At 40.0% G+C, this 17,035-nt stretch overlaps 1 protein-coding gene across 2 annotated transcripts in view; it reads left to right on the top strand.

Annotated features, from left to right (window-relative positions):
* Nucleotides 1–17,035, top strand: part of MATN2 (matrilin 2) — a 120,595-nt gene that overhangs the window by 13,856 nt on the left and 89,704 nt on the right. The window lies entirely within an intron of this gene.

Genomic DNA, 17,035 nt, shown 5'->3' with positions numbered 1-17,035 from the left:
AAGGGAAAGGAGAAAAGAGAGATGACTGCGTAGACCTGGACGGGCAGTTCTTCAAGGCTAGAAGCTGCCCTTTGCCAGAACAGGGGTTGTTTTTACATCCTGTTCTTTGGGGGGATTCATTCTTGTGTGGAATTTTATCTATTGTGGAATCTATCACTTCTAGGGTCTGGTTTGGCTCATCTGTAAGGACTGGCTCTCCTCTTTGTAATGACCGACAGGTCTCCTCGTCCCCACCACCTCTGGTTTCTGTCCTTGTTTGTGGGGCGTCCATAGCCAGTTTAGCAACGGGATAATCATTTCTCTTTTGTCCCCACTCTGGTTTCTGGCCTTACATCCTCAATTTTCTGGTCTAAGCTTCCTTCTTTAGGATGAATTCCAGAGGTGTTTTGGGTGGGTGAGGAGGCAGAGGAGGGTAGAGGCCACAGAATTTAGTGACATTTTTCTTTGTTGCTTTACTACTTAAAAATAAAGCTAATGAGGACAGTGTAAGAACTTACTTCATAGAACCCCAAGTTCGGTTCTTTGGAAATCACTGTAGGCTTACATTTCCATTTTTGCATTTATCTAATTGAACTTGACAGCCAAATATTAGTAAAAATGCAATGAGCTGAAACCTCAAAGGTAATGTGACTGAACAACTAACGTAAGAATGCTCTGTTTCATGTTCCAAATGAAGGTTTTTCTCTTAGGTTGACAGTTATTGACATTTTTAAGCTCTGGTTGCCAGTAAATAAATTCCCACATCTTAAAACAGTCCCTCTAAATGATATTAGATGGCATCTCAGGGAGGGAGAAAAGCAGAGGTCAGAACCACCAGCATGTCTGGTTCCTGGAGAAACCCACCCCTGGGGGCCGGCCTGTTCTGCATCCCTTCAAGTCCCTTTGTCATGGTTAGAACTCTTGTCTCTTTCCCTGAGCTTTCCAGGGCTTTGCTCACTCTCTTCCACCTGGAATACCTTTCCTAGTATCAGCCAGGCCAAGTTACATGCCACCTCCTTCCTTATTCAGTCAGGCAGGACCCTGCAGTGCCTGGCATAGGCAACGCAATGCAGGTCCTTTGCCAAGCTGTCAGTCCTGTCTGTGTTTTTTAAAAAAGATTTATTTATTTATGCATACAAGAGCTGGGGTGCAGGCCGGAGATGGGGTGTGTGTGAGAGGATTCACCAGAGACAGAGTGGGGAGCAGAACAGGCAGATCTACTGAAATACACTGCAGAGGGGAACAGCGGGCAAGACAGGAGAGGTCTGCCCCACCGTGTGGGTCACCTTCCTGGTGAGGGATCAAACTTGCACTGCAGAGGCTCGGGCTAGCTTCATAGTGCTACGTCTTAACCCCTTGCACCACTAGGGAGGCCCGTCTGCACTTTTTCCAGGGGATCAGAATGGCATCTACCCTAGAAGAATTCCTAGTCTCATTATTTTTGTCTTGCTTCACTTTTACCAGTAGACTCTAAACCCTTAATGAATGGGACTGAGTGTTTTCCATGTCTCACTGAACCTGTCTGCCCCCGCTTGCTGAGCCAGCCTCTCACTGGCTGTGAGGAGGGACAAGCTTTCTCACTCCATCAGTGGGAAGGAAAAAACAAAACGCTACAAGGCAATTATTGACTTATCCCCTGTTCAGGCCCAGAGGCTCAAGGTAGTAAAGTATAGTGATTTAGCAAACTTGTCAAGGTTTCTGCAAACCTAAAAAGAAAGAGATTCACCCCAAATCCCTTTTAGGGAATGGATGACTGGCTTAGGGGAAGATATGCCTTTGAGCAAAGAAAATGTGCCTCACACTTAGCATGCTGATGTCAGCTCTTCCTTGCACCTTGACCAGGAGTTTTTGAGGAGCTCATGAAATGCTCTTCCACATTTGGAGGTGTTATTGCTGCTAAACTTGAGGGTTGTAGTGACCTCAAGTTCTGGCTTTGGTCCTGCCCACAGCAAAAGCTCAGTGTTTGTTGAATAACTGAGTGAAACACTCCAGTATCCATTTGATTTCTACTTAGCCAATGACCCCAGGTGAGTCACTTTTCTTCTCCATTCTTCATTTTATTCATCTCTAAATGGAGATGGTTGAAGTTGGTGATCCTTCAGGTCTCATTTGGAATATTGTGATGGCAGCAACTCCAGATATCCTATCTCTGGCTACTATGGAAAAATTCTAGGTTTTCCTTCACTCTCTCCATGTGGAGAGCCAAGGTGGAATCTTATTCTGGATGCCAAGGAGGAAGAAGTTTTGAGAAACAAGGGGTGGGGAGTAGTAGAATAACCAGGGGTGAGGGGGCAGCAGTAGCATCTGTAGGTTTGGGGGCCAGTAGAATCAAGCAGGGGTGGAGGGCAATAGGATCTGGCAGCAGGGCAGTGGATCTCAAACTTCATTGCTCATTGGAAGCTCTTGAAAGGCTTGTTAGAACACGGACTACTGGTTCCTGTGCCCAGAGTATCCATTCACTAGATCTGGTTTGCATTTTTGGATGCCTTAATCTGAGAACATGGCAGGAGAAAAGCCTACAGGGTAGACTGGGGAGGGCAGGAGGAAGAGATTTTAGGAAGAGATGACTTGTGGCAAGAGCCAGAAAGACAATGCAGGATGAATAACATCTGCTGGGGAAATTGCATGCAGCTGGAGCATATAAGCCGAAGGCTGAGTCTGCTCCTTCTGAGTCTTTGAAAATAAGCTGTAAGCATTTTTCTACCAAGGAAAAATTGGTAAAGGTGGGCCTCAAACCTGTCTGGGGAGCCAAACTCGTACAGCACAGTGCTTGATAATGCGCATCTAAAGGATCGAGGGACTGGTGTGCATCTTTATCATCAGAACTGATTGTAAAAATGAAGGCTGAATAAGTCAAGCTTATCAAATTGTTTTAATTATAGCAAAGGCTTAGGCTTAAAAAAGTATAAAACCCTTTGAAGCATAATCACACACCCCCCATGCATCCTCTGCAGGATAATGGCAGCCAGAAATGCAGACTCCAGGGAGGGACTGGGGGCTGCTGCTCAGTATAGGCACATGGTTCCCCATAAAATGCAACTCTTCATGCCTGCATCTGTTTTTTTTTTCTTTCAGTAATAATTTTATTTTTTATTTTTTTAATAAATTTTATTTTTATATTCCCCATACAGTTGCAACCCCCTTATTTTGACCCCAATCCCTCCCCTCCCCGTCCCCCACCCCCCATAGAGTGTCTCTGGGTCATAGTTTTTTATATAACTAGTAATTCTCTTCTCCTTGATAACTGGTGCTCTTGGGGTTGGGGGAAGCATAGAATCTTATCCCTTGGGAGCCAATCATGTCCCAGGTCTCCCCAGCTGATGATAATAATAATAATAGTAAGGATAACTGCCTTTTTTTTGAGCACCTACTATGTACCAGGCATAGTGTTAGGTAGTTCACACTTCATTCTGCATGGTATTATTATCCCCATTTTACAGATGATGAAACTGAGGGGTTAAAATAGCTTGGTGATTGTCATACAACTACTCAGCAGTATAGGTAGAATTTGAGATGTCAATTTGCCTTACCCTTTTCTCAAATGCTTTTCAATAATCCCACTTCCTCTATTTCCTCCAACTGAACTGAACTCAGTTTGCAAGTCTCCGTGGAAGTGCTTGTAATCTTCCCACGTGGCCTAGCAGAGACTTCTCAGCCTGTGTGGGGGAGGTGTTTAGTGATGCGCCAGGCACAGGACAGGCACTCAGTGAATACCCAGAGAAGGAGGCAGTGAACTAACATACGAGTGAAGAGGAAAGGTTCAGAAGAGCCACCCAGACTGGTAAAAGTTTCCAAGCCAAGTCGTGTGGAAGATAGTAGAAAGACCTGAGGATGTTTCTTTTGAAAAAAATAGATGAGGGCTGGTTGAAGGCTGTATTCAGGAAGAGTCTAGACTTGTTGAAACCTTACAAAGGAGGGCAGAAACAAATACCTGTGCTTTCAAGGAAGTATTGTTCTTCCATTGAAACTTAGTAGCCACTGGATTAGTCCAGGAGGAAACAAATTGCTTCTTAGGCACAAATTGCACAAATTGTGGAAACTAATTCCACAAGGGAAGACCTTATGGGCAAAGGATTAAAGAAACCTGTAATCTGCAAAAAATTACATTCCTAGATTCTTTGGAGGTGCCTGCAGAATTAGGAAATGAACCAGAAGAAAGGACTTTTTCCTTTTTTTGGAAAAAAAAAGGAAATGTTTATTTTGCAAGTGAAATCTGCCTTAGGATCATGTAAATAAACATTTTTTTTTTAATTTAATTTAATTTATTTATTTTTAAAGATTTATTTATTTATGCATACAAGAGCTGGGGTTCAGGCCAGAGGTGTTGGGGGGGTGAGAGGATTCACCAGAGACAGAGTGGGGAACAGAACAGGCAGACTGACTGAAATACACTGCTGAGGGGAACAGCGGGCGAGTCAGGAGAGGTCTGCTGTGCCATGTGGGTTGCTCCCTGGCCAGCTGTGCACAGCTTCATAAATTGTGTCTTAATCCCTTGTGCCACCAGGGAGCCCCCTAAATTAACATTTTTTTTAAACCAGAAAGAAACCCAGAAATTTTTAGTGACTGGCAATATGTAATTTGTTGACTGCCTAGGTCACCTATCTGGCAATATTAATTGAATGAAAGAATGAGTGAGTAACTGCAGATAAAACGCTTTTGCCATTTTTGATCAATTCACGTAGAGCTTGTAGTCAATGAAACTCACCAAATCTTTATTGTGAATGACTTAATAGCTATCATATAGCAGATTTTTGTAAAAATAGAATTTAATTTTTTTGAATTAAATTTTATCTTCTTCATCCAGATAATCATTCTTTTGTTATTTTTTTTCTTTTATTAATTTACATTGTTGTTCATTTTTGTACAGTACAGATTTTTCCCCTCATGTGCAGTCTCTGTAGATACAGCATTCTTGATTTAGATCTCTTTCCTTCCTTACTTAGCAATTGATAAAATGCTTTTTCTGTCTTTCTCCAAGTCCCTTGGAAAATATTAAAAGAATATCTTATATTCTTTTGAAATAACTATAAAAATCATTACTTTGAAGAAAATTCATGTTTAAATATTTAATGATTATTGGATACTGAAAATGAGTGCTAGCTCAAAAAGTTGCCTGAATAATCAGCCTATAGACATTTCATCTATTCTTGAAAGAAAACATTACAGAGATTTAAGTTGTGTAATAGTTTGTGAGCGCTACTGTAACAAAATACCACACACTGGTTTAAACAATAGAAATGCAACTTTCTCACATTCCTAGAGGCTGGAAGTACAGATAAAGGTGTTGGTAGACCTGGTTTCTTCTTCCTGTGACTTTCATCTTCTCTCTGTGACTTCACATTCCTCTGTACCTCTGAAACCAAATTTCCTCTTAAGGACACCAGTCATATTGGATCAGAGCTCAGCCTAACACCCTCATTTGACCTTATTGCCTCTCTTTAAAGTCTCTGTCTCCAAATACAATCACAGTCTGAGGTACTGGAGGCTTAGGACTTCCACTTATCAATTGGGGGGATATAGAACCCAGACCCTTAAGATTTTTCAAAAGCTAAGAATTAGAGTCGCCAGCTCAGAAAAGCCTTCTTTCAATATACCCAGAAGAGGCTGATTTAGGAGGAAAGATGAAAGGAGGGCAACGTGTGTGTTTTGGCTGCTCAGAAGGTGAGGTGGTGAAGGGAAGAGGAAGGTGAAGGTGAGATAGGCCCACAGCCAGTCTCTGAGAAAGAACATCAAAGAGGAAGCTGTCGGTTGCATGGACAAAGAGCTGTTGCAGGGGGAGGGTCCAGGGGAGAAACAAGATGAACATAAGATCTGGAGACTTGGGCTCAGAGCCAGGAGGGGCCTTGGGAAGAGCACGGAGGATTACGCTCCACAGGGGCAATCAGCCATGAGATGCCTTGGAAGGATGAGCCCCAGAGTCCTTTCAGGTCAGGTTGGATCTTGAAGTAAACTGCGGAGGAATCCTTGCCAAAAGACTCAACTCTGGCAAAGGCTGAGAGAGGCTGCTTTCCATCTTCAGCACTGACACTGGGGCTTGTTCACTCTACTCGATCCATTTGTGGAATAAATATACACTGAGGATTCCCATGTGGGGTAGTTAGGGAAGAATCCCCTCCCCCTAGAGGGTTATTCATCCACAGATGCCCCGATGCCAGAGTCCTGTGGCTGTCCTGGTTGTCATACTAATTGAAGGAATAAGGCTCCTCCACTCCCCTCTTCCAATCAAAATTGGGCTCCAAGGTTGAACAGGAATAGGAAAGTCATCAAAAGACTTTGTTTCTATACCAAAATAATTTCATTTTAATGCACATTTTTTGTTTCAGTTTTATCATTTGCCTCAATTTTATATTCATTCATTCAACAAATACTGAGTATCTATAGTGTGCAAGGAATCATTTTGGGTGCCAGTGATACTTGCAGGGTCATGCCAGGCCACTTTCGGCTTACTACCTGCCATGCTTTAGGGTTTGGTACAAACTGCACAGTTTCAGTTAGCATGGGTCATTTGGGGGAAATACTGTAGGATTTGTGAGAGAAGACACTAGCTCAGGAGCTAGTGAAATGCACTCATAAAGCCACCTGGGCTTGGCACCTTCTGTAGAGAGGGTATATTGCCAAGTAATTCAATTTTTTAAGAGCCATTTATTTGAGTTTTCTATTCTTGAATCTATTTTGAGAATTGGTATTTTCTTTTAAAGTATCCAATTTATCTGTATTTTCAAATCTGTCAGCCTGTCTTATAGTTCATAACTATGTTTTAGCAGGGGATATGACATTCTTTTGAAATTGAGTTATAAATGACATAAGACAATGTATTGATTTTAGGTATACAGCATAATGATGTTATATATACATATATTGAAAAATCATTACTCCAAGATGATGTTAACCTCCATCAACACACAGTTACAACCTTTTTTCTTGTGATAAGAACCTTCAAGATGTCTCTCAGAACTTTTAAATATACAATGCAGCATTGTTAATTATAGTCACCCTGCTGTACAGTACATCCCCAGGACTTATTTATCTTATAACTGTGTTTAACTTATAACTCTGTGTACTTTAATACTTTTACCATTTTGTCCACCCCAGAGGGTATGGTATTCTTTAACAAAAGTACCCGGTGTCTTGTTCCTGTACTTTACTAAGCTCTTAGAAAAAATTCTGAAGGAACATTGAGCCCTAGGGGGTGGATATTTGGGGGATGAAGGGACAGTAACTCTGTGGATTCAGCCTTTATAGGACTGAATACTACTCTGCCTTGATAGAAGAGCTTCACAGTTTAACAATGCACTTTTTGCTGGCTTTGCCTGCCTTCCCCTCACTTTCCCTTGGAGAAGTAGATTTTGTCATGACCCTCAATTACAGATAAGAGAAATCTAATTGAAGATGTGGATCTGTCCATGATATTTGTCCACTTAGGGTGAAACCCCAAGTTTCACTTAGGGTGAAACCCTAAGTCACTCCTAGATCACACTATTCTAATTACAAGAGAATTTAGAGATCATCTACTGAGAATTTTTTCACGTGGGGTCCACGAGCCCCCAAAGAGCACTTAGATGGACTTCAGGAGCTCCATAATTTGAACAGGAGAAAATAATGCCCTTTCCACTAACCTTGAACTGCAATTTAGCATTTCCTTCTGTTATGGTTATACGTCCCAAACCATAGGAGCAGCAGCAGTCCTGTGTTACCAAAAGAGATTGCAGATACTTTTGTGATATATTGTGCTTGTCCAAGATACTTGGAAATATTGTTTACACTCACCTCACCACTACTTCAAAATTACACTAGGCAGTAGGTCTACTTTTTGATCTTGTTTTTGTTATTTTTAAAGTATGTTACTATATCTCCAATTTTTTTCTTTTTAATAGCTTAATAATTGTAGTTAAAATAATTGACTGCTTTTCTAATCCTTTGCATTTATTTGTTGGTTTGTTTACTGTAGTTAAACCAGTAGAATGAATTTTTTTTAAGGGTATAATTCAGTAGCATTGGTACATTCACATTGTTGGCAACCTTCATCAGTCTTTTTCCAGAACTTTTTCATCATCTTAAACAGAAACTATACCCATTAAGAAATAATTCCTCAGGGGCCTCCCCTGGTGGTGCAGCTGTTGAGTGCTGGGTTGCGTAGCTGCCTGCAGCCTCTGCAGTGCCGGTTCGAGCCCCGGCCGCTGGCGAGGGTCCCACATGGTGTGCAGACCTCTCCTGCCACGCCCGCTGCTCCCCTCAGCAGTGTACTTTGTCGGTCTGCCTGTTCTGTTCCCTGCTCTGGCTCTGGTGAATTCTCTCACCCTCCTGTGCTTCTGACTGTACCCAGTGCTTGTATAAATAAATAAATAAATAAATCTTTAAAAAAAAAAAGAAAAAGAAAGAATTCCTCATTCCTTCCCTCCCTCCCTGAGTCCCCTGTAACCTCTCTCCTTCTTTCTTTCTCTATGAAGTTGACTTTAAGTGGAATGAAATATTTGTTCTTTTGAAATGTCGGACTTGTACCTCAGAATAATGGCTCCAAGATTCATCCATGTTATAGAATGTGTCAGAATTTCACTCTTTTATGGCTGAATAATATTTCAGTGGATGTATATGCCACATCTTGTTTATCATGTCATCTACTAATGGACATTTGTGTGGTTTCCACCTTTTTTCTGTTGTGAATAATGCTGCTTGACCATGGGCACACAAGTGTCTGTTTGAAAACATGTTTTCAGGGAGTTGGAATTTTCAGGGAAGGAACTGCTGGGAATTACAGTCTCAAGCTACTCCTAACTGCTTGGAATCCTAGCAAGGGAGTCAGAAAGGGCTAGGGAGAGAAATGTATTTTAAGGAGGCAGCAGTCATTCACTTGACCGTGTTAACCATTTTCCTAAAAGTACACAAAATGGAAAAAAGACAGTAATATTTAAGATGAAAAATGTGGTGATGGTGCATGGATGCCTTGGGGAAGGAAATTCTATGGGGACTCAATCTGAGGGGGTGGGGGGAAGCAAATATTGTCTAAAAAATGTAAAAAATGATAAATGTTAAAATAAAAAAATTATTAAAAAAAAGCAATGGAAAATGGCAGCACAAGAGTAGTTACCCAAATGGTTGATGCAGGGTTTTTTTTTTTAACAAAGAATGCCAAAGGATTAAATTTTGTTACATTTTTTTCTAGCAATTTAAAGCTTGCATGGTAAATGGAAATATGCATTAAATGAAATTTAAAATGTATTTGATGCAATTTACAACTTATATGCTAATACTCTATGAACTATTCTAGGAATCTTGAAAAATAGCAGACTGAGATCTAGCCACACTGTTCTTCCTCCATAGTGTGTGAAGATCTATGCTGTAATTTCCATTCTTTGGTATTGGAGTTGTTTCAAAAGCTGGACAGAGTAAACATCCATCCCCCACCTTTAAAAATATTTTTAGAATTATTTAAAGATCTATTCATCTATTCATACAAGAATTGGAGTGTAAGCCAGAGTCTGAGGGGGTGAGAGGTGAATACCAGAGAGAGTGAAGAGCAGAATAGGCAGATCTATGGAAATACACTGCTGAGAGCAGCAGCGGGCGAGACAGGAGAGGTCTGCTGCGCCATGCCTGCCAGAATTGAATTCATGCTGCAGTGGCTGGCGACAGCTTGATAGCACTATATCTTTAACCCCTGCGCCACGAGGGAGGCCCTGTTTTTAAATTTTTTTAAAGAAATATTTATTTACGTATACAAGAACTGGGGTACAGACCAGAATTGTGTGGGGGTGGGGTGTGAAAGAATCACCAGAGACACAGTGGGGAACAGAACAGGTGGATTGACTGAAATACACTGCTGAGGGGAGCAGCGGGCGAGACAGGAGAGGTCTGCTGCACCAATTGGGTTAGCTCCCTGGGCGGGTATCGAACTCATACTCAGAAGCTGCGAATAGCTTCATAGTGCTGTGGTTAACAGCTTGTGCCACCAGGGAGGCCCTTTAAATTATTTTAATGTTATATGTGCTCATTCATTTTTTTTTTTTTTAAATATTAAATTTTATTTTTATATTCCCCCATACAATTGCAAACGCCCCATTCTGACCCCAATCCTTCCCCTCCCGCCCCCCCACCCCCCAAAAAGTGTCTCTGGTTCATAGTTTTTTTGTTGATTTTGATTTTCACTTTCTTATATTCATTTTCCTGGTCCCTTATTTAAGTTTTCTAGATTCCTGCTATGAGTGAGACCATCCGGCATTTTTCTTTTTCTTTTTGGCTTATTTCGCTGAGCATGATCCCTTCCAGTGCCATCCATGTTGCTGCAAATTGCATGTGTTTATCTTTTTTGAATGCTGAGTAATATTCCATGGTATATATGTGCCACATCTTCTTGATCCAGTCATCTATTTTTGGGCATTTGGGTTGTTTCCAAAGCTTAGCTATTGTAAACAGTGCTGCTATAAACATAGGAGTGCAGGTGCTCTTTGGAATTGATGTTTCTGTGTCCTTTGGGTAAATACCTAGGAGTGGAATTGCTGGATCATATGGAAGCTCTATGTTTAGTAGGTCCAGAAATCTCCACACAGCTCTCCATAGTGGTTGGACCAGTTTGCACTCCCACCAACAGTGCACAAGAGTTCCTTTTTCTCCACATCCTCGCCAACATTTGTTGTTGCTAGTTTTTTTAATATGTGCCATTCTCACTGGTGTGAAATGGTATCTCATGGTAGTTTTGATTTGCATTTCCCTGATTACAAGTGATGTTGAACATTTTTTCATATGTCTGTTGGCCATTTGCATTTCCTCTTCAGAGAAGTTTCTTTTTAGCTCTTCTGCCCATTTTTTGACTGGATTATTTTCTTTGTTGTTGCTGAGTCTCATCAGCTCTTTGCAGATTTTTGTGATCAGTCCTTTATCATTAGTATTGGGTGCAAAAATGTTCTCCCAGTTGGTGGGGTTTCTCTTTGTTTTTGTTATTGTCTCTTTTGCTGTGCAGAAGCTCTTTAATTTGATGTAGTCCCAGCTGTTTATCTTCGCCTTCACTATCACTGCTTTGGGTGATGTGTCTGTAAAGATGTCTCTGATGTGCATATCACGTAGTGTTTCGCCTATATTTCCTTCTATGTATTTTATGGTTTCAGGTCTTATGTCTAGTTCTTTAATCCATTTTGAGTTGATTTTTGTGTATGGTGTGAGGTAGTGGTCAAGCTTCATTCTTTTGCATGTAGCGACCCAGTTTTCCCAGCACCATTTATTGAACAAACTTTCTTTGCTCCAATGCATAGTCTTTGCTCCTTTGTCAAAGATTAGTTGACCATAAATCTGTGGGTTTATTTCTGGATTTTCTATTCGATTCCATTGGTCTGTATGTCTGTTCTTGTTCCAATACCATGCAGTTTTGATGATTATGGCTTTGTAGTAGAGTTTGAAGTCTGGGAGTGTGATGCCTCCATTTCCTTCTTTTTTTTTCAGTAGAGCTTTGGCTATTCGGGGTTTTTGGTGATTCCATATGAATTTCATCAATAATTGTTCTATTTCTTTGAAGAATGCCATTGAGATTTTGATTGGAATAGCATTGAATCTGTATATTGCTTTTGGTAGGATGGCCATTTTAATAATGTTTATTCTTCCAATCCATGAGCAGGGGATGTCTTTCCATTTCTTTGTGTCTTCTTCTATTTCTTTTAACAGTGTTTTATAGTTTTCTTTGTATAGGTCCTTTACCTCTTTTGTTAGATTTATTCCCAAATATTTGATTTTTTTTGTTTCGATAATAAAAGGGGTGGTTTTTTTGATTTCTTCTTCTTCAGATTTATTGTTTGTGTATAGGAAGGCCACTGACTTTTGCGTGTTGATTTTGTATCCTGCCACTTTACTGAATTGATTGATGAGTTGAATTAGTTTTTCTGTGGAGATTTTGGGGTTCTCTATGTATATTATCATATCATCTGCAAATAGTGATAGTTTGACTTCTTCTTTTCCTATTTGGATTCCTTGGATGTCTTTCTCTTGTCTTATTGCTCTGGCTAGGACTTCCAGTATTATATTGAAAAGCAGTGGTGAGAGTGGACATCCTTGTCTTGTTCCAGATCTTAATGGAATTGCTTTCAGCTTTTCACCATTGAGAATGATACTGGCTGTTGGCTTGTCATAGATGGCCTTTATGATGTTGAGGTATGTTCCTTGTATCCCAAGAATTTCAAGGGCTTTTATCATGAATGGGTGTTGCACTTTGTCGAAAGCTTTCTCAGCATCTATTGATATTATCATATGGTTTTTATATTTCTTTTTGTTGATGTGTTGGATAACGTTGATTGATTTTCGGATGTTAAACCATCCTTGTGCCCCTGGAATGAATCCAACTTGGTCGTGGTGAATTATCTTATGGATACATTGTTGGATTCTGATAGCTAAAATTTTATTGAGGATTTTTGCATCAGTGTTCATTAGGGAGATTGGCCTATAGTTTTCCTTTTTTGTGTTGTCCTTATTCGGTTTTGGTATTAGTGTAATATTGGCTTCATAGAACGTGTTTGGTATTGTCCCTTCCTTCTCAATTTTTTGGAAGAGTTTGTGAAGGATAGGCACTAATTCGTCTCTGAATGTTTGGTAGAATTCATTTGTAAATCCATCAGGTCCTGGGCTTTTGTTTTTGGGGAGGTTTTTAATTACCATTTCAATTTCGCTGCTTGTAATTGGTCTGTTTAGGTGTTCTATTTCTTCTTTATCTAGCTTTGGGTGATTGTAGAGTTGTAGGAATTTGTCCATCTCCTCTAGATTGTTGAACTTGTTTCCATATAACTGTTCATAGTAGTTACTGATTATTCTTTTGATTTCTGCTGTGTCCGTTGTGATTTCTCCTCTTTCATTTATGATTTTGTGTATTTGTGCTTTCTCCCTTTTTTCCTTTGTGAGCCTGGCTAGGGGTTTGTCTATTTTATTTATTTTTTCAAAGAACCAGCTCTTGGTTTCATTGATCTTTTGGATTGTTTTTTTAGTTTCAATTTCATTTATTTCTGCTTTGGTTTTTATTATTTCTTTTCTTCTACTGGTTCTGGGGTTTTTTTGTTGTTCTTTTTCTAGATCTTTGAGCTTCGAGATGCTCATTCATTTTTGACCCTTTTTATTTATTGGAGTCTTAGAAGTTTTCTCATGCAAGAGCAGATTTTATAATTTTTTACATTTCTAAAATTTTATAATTTTAAAATTTTATAATTTTAGAAATATAAACAATCAGGCATGTTGCTTTAAGGCATTTTCCCAGAACTAATGCTTATAAGAGATCTTCATATTTCAGTCTGACACTGTTCTGTTGTATTCAGGCCCCTAGATATAAAAACAGATTATGAAAAATGAATTATGTATAATATATATATAAATAAATAAAATATGCAATATGAGAGAAATTGGTCAATGCTATGGAAAAATACAAAGCAGGAAAGAGGGATAGGAGTGCTGGGAAGTTAGGGTGGAGAACTTTATTTTACTCAGTGTTTTTCTCTGCAATTTTTTTTGAGATAACATTGGTCGCTATGACTGTATATGTTTTAAGAGTACAAGTTTACATCTCTTCAAAAATGTATGGTTTCACACCACACCTACCACCAAAGTACCAATAGTCCTCCACAAAGTGGGACATCTTAAACTGTGTGAGGGGGGATAGTCTCACTAAGGAGGTGAATATTTGACTCATAACCAAACATGGTGAGGGGACAGTCACTGAATCCAGGGAAAGAATGTGCCAGCAGATCAAAATATGCCTGAAGTGTGTACAACAGCAGGAAATTGTGTAGTGTGACTCAGAGAAGTAAGATGGCAGCTCTAGGGGCTATTATTAGGGCTTTGACTTTTCTCTGAGAGAGATGGGAGCTACTGGAGGATTTTAAGCAGAGGAATGACATATTTGCACATGTATTTAAAGAGTCCCCTGGCTATTTGATTGAGAATATTCTGTAGAGGGCAAAGCAAAAAAACAAAAAGAACTCACCACCGTTTAGAAGGATGAATGTCATCTTCTGGGTAAGGGATGTTGGTAAGGATGATAATCTCTGGGATGTAATAAGGAACTAAGAACTATTTTATTTCATAGCAAGTTTTCTAAATCCTTTTTGAGCAGTAACAGGTACTGGGAATTTATGCATAGTCTTCAGAGAACCTTACAGTTACAGCTAGGGAAGATTAATGTGATATAAACCCATGCAGCCTGCACGCTTGTATAATGTGTGTGTGTGTGTGTGTGTGTGTTTCCTACAGATTAATTGTGAAGGGTATGAATTCTAAATTCAGGCTCCTGGATTCAGATCCTGGGTTCCCCACTTACTGAGTGGGGGACAAACTACTTATATCTCTCCTGAGTCTATTTCCCCACCTATAAAATAGGGACAATAGGTTTTGAGAGAAGTAATGAATTAGAATGTATACAACATTTAGCATTCTGCTGATATATAACCATTGTTCAATAAATGTTATTATAGATATGGATATAATATTTATAAAGGTCAAGAAACATCTCTTATTTATTTTATTTAGAACCATGGAATCCTAGAACTAGAAAAGAACTGAGGCATCATTAAGCCCAGCCCTAAAATCAAAAGTGACATAGCTCAAAAAAAAAAAAAAAAAAAAGACTATGTAGTTAGTGTCACCTGGCTGGTGGCTGAGTGGGGATATGGGTCTCTGGATTTTAAGTCTAGTGTTTTATCTGCTGTATCATGGTGCATCTATATAACCCTAAACACAATACCAGTGAGAATAATTTTAAAAAAATAAAAGGTTGACTTTTACTTTGTGTGAAGCACCATGATAAGTATTGTATACATATTCACTCATTTAATCCTCATGACAACTCTTTAAGGTGGTCCAATCATTGTCCCATCTTTCAGAAGAAGAAACTGAAGGTCAGAGAGCAAGTAACTTGCCCATTGTGGAAAATGTGTGTAGTAGGGGAAAATGTGTGCTGTGGGGGAAAGGTGGGCTGGCCTCGGTGTCCCTCAGAAAACACATCACCTACTTTCTTCATGTATAGAGTGGGGAAATTGAATCTAGTCTTTTAAGGCCTCTTTTAACTTTACAATTTGCATATTCTAAGTGCACTGCAATGATCAGATCTGTAAGAGATGCCATTTCACTTCATTAAACTTGATGTCTTATGTCTTATTAACTGATCTTCATCTTAACTATCAGCTGCAAGAAAGAATATTTGTAGAACAACCTAGAAACCAGTGTCATCAAGGCCATGAGGGATTCCTGAAATGTTGTTTCTTGCTTCCATAGCAACCCTAACATTGAGTATTAAACTTAATGGAGTCAACTGTAGCAGCTGGAACTGAGCATTTGTTCAAACTCTGTTGATTGATGAGGAAACAAATTGCTGGCTCAATAATTTTTCTTTTGCGTAATATACTGTCTCAGTGTATTTTAGGGTGTGGAAACCAAAGACAAGTTAAGTAAGAATGTAGGAAATTAAGCATGGAATCAAAATGGAGAGAAAGTTTCCAAATGAATAGAAAAAAGAACATCTGGGTGCCTGGAGTGGTCATGGTAGACAGAAGGATGATCGTAGGCAGACAGGTTTTGGGGAGAAGAGAGTTGGTTTCTCTTTCACAAAGGTTGGAGGGATTAAGCAGTCAGGTGAGCTTTGTGAAAGGACAGTATGCCCAGGTGGGTTTGTTTTTTTTTCACCACAATGTATTTAGAGCCCTCAGTGAATGAGAGAGGCTTCAAGAAGGCAGACATGTTGAGGAGATGAGGGGGTCTACTTACGTCAGTGCAAAAATAGCTCTTGAAGTATTTTAAGCAAAGAGGGATGTAATAGGGGATTGGGTGATTACATAATTGTTGAAAAGGCTACAGTAAACCAGGAACCCACCTTTGGGATCAGGATGCTACTACTCCATCTGTGAAGCTAACGAGCAGACCCTAGAGCACCAAGTCTGTCTTTCTACAACTTTGCTTGTCAACAGAAGCAACTTGCATCTCGCTTCCCCCTTTGTGAATGTGTCTAGTTGCTAATATTACCTAATTCTTACCCATAACCCTAACTACAAGAGCCTGGAAAATGTGGTTTTATCTTTTTAGCTTCTGCTGTACAGGAAGACTCACAGAAAGAGGTGGGAGTTCATATTGAGTGCCAGTTGACATTCAGTCAATAGTTATTTCATCTGAAATTTGAATTAATTAGGGAGAGAGAAAGAGGTAGAGGAATTGGCTACCTAAGAGGAATGAGTTGGAAGGTCTCAGCACTGACATAAGCCATCTGTTCCACTGATTAAAAGTCTGTCAGTTAGGGGCCTCCCTGGTGGTGCAGGTGGTTGAGCGCCGCACTGTGAAGCTGTCCGCAGCGTCTGCAGTGCAGGTTCGATCCCGGCCGGCCAACAAGAATCCCACATAGCGAAGCAGACCTCTCCTGTCTCGCCGGCTACTCCCCTCAGCATTGTATTTCTTCAGTCTGCCTGTTCTGTTCCCTGCTCTGTCTCAGGTGAATCCTCTCACCCTCCCGCGCCTCAGACTTACTCCAGGGTCAGATTACTTTTTCACTTTCCAGGGTCAGATTACTTCTCCAGAGGCAGAAATTCACCTCCTAAAGACAGAGGAACTGTTTTAAAATTCTCTCTGATGTCTCCTCTCTTGGTAAATGTATACATAGGGGACATCAATTTATACCTTAGGCCAGGTTGGAAATTTAAATTCTAGGAAAAGCAAAGGGGATTGATCTGTGAAGACCTGGTCTAGGTTGGGCCAATGGTGTTGAAAGTGACATCTGGGCCAAGTGAGGAGTCCTTAGAATGTGTTCTAAAGGAGAACATTTAAAATCATTCAGTGACTTGGTCATCCCCATCCTGACCTTTAAGCTCTAGCCATCCCATACCATCTATAGACTGTGTGCACCCCACTCTGTTTCAGCCTTTGCTCATGCTGACCCTTTGCTTAAAACGCCTAACTCTGCATGGCCAACACCTGCTCATCTTATAACAATGTAACAACATTATAAAGTCATATATTATCATCACCTTCCCCAGAAATTTCTCCACTACTATGTTGGGATCAGTGCTTTCCTTCAGGCTCAAATTGCTCATGCTTTTTACAAATCTTATGAATC

The sequence above is a fragment of the Talpa occidentalis genome, unplaced genomic scaffold (assembly GCF_014898055.3).
Source record: "Talpa occidentalis isolate TD23 unplaced genomic scaffold, MPIMG_talOcc4v2.1, whole genome shotgun sequence".
In the NCBI taxonomy this organism is placed as follows: domain Eukaryota; kingdom Metazoa; phylum Chordata; class Mammalia; order Eulipotyphla; family Talpidae; genus Talpa; species Talpa occidentalis.
Note: the sequence above shows the minus strand (reverse complement) of the source record. Positions and strands in the feature narration are given on the sequence as shown.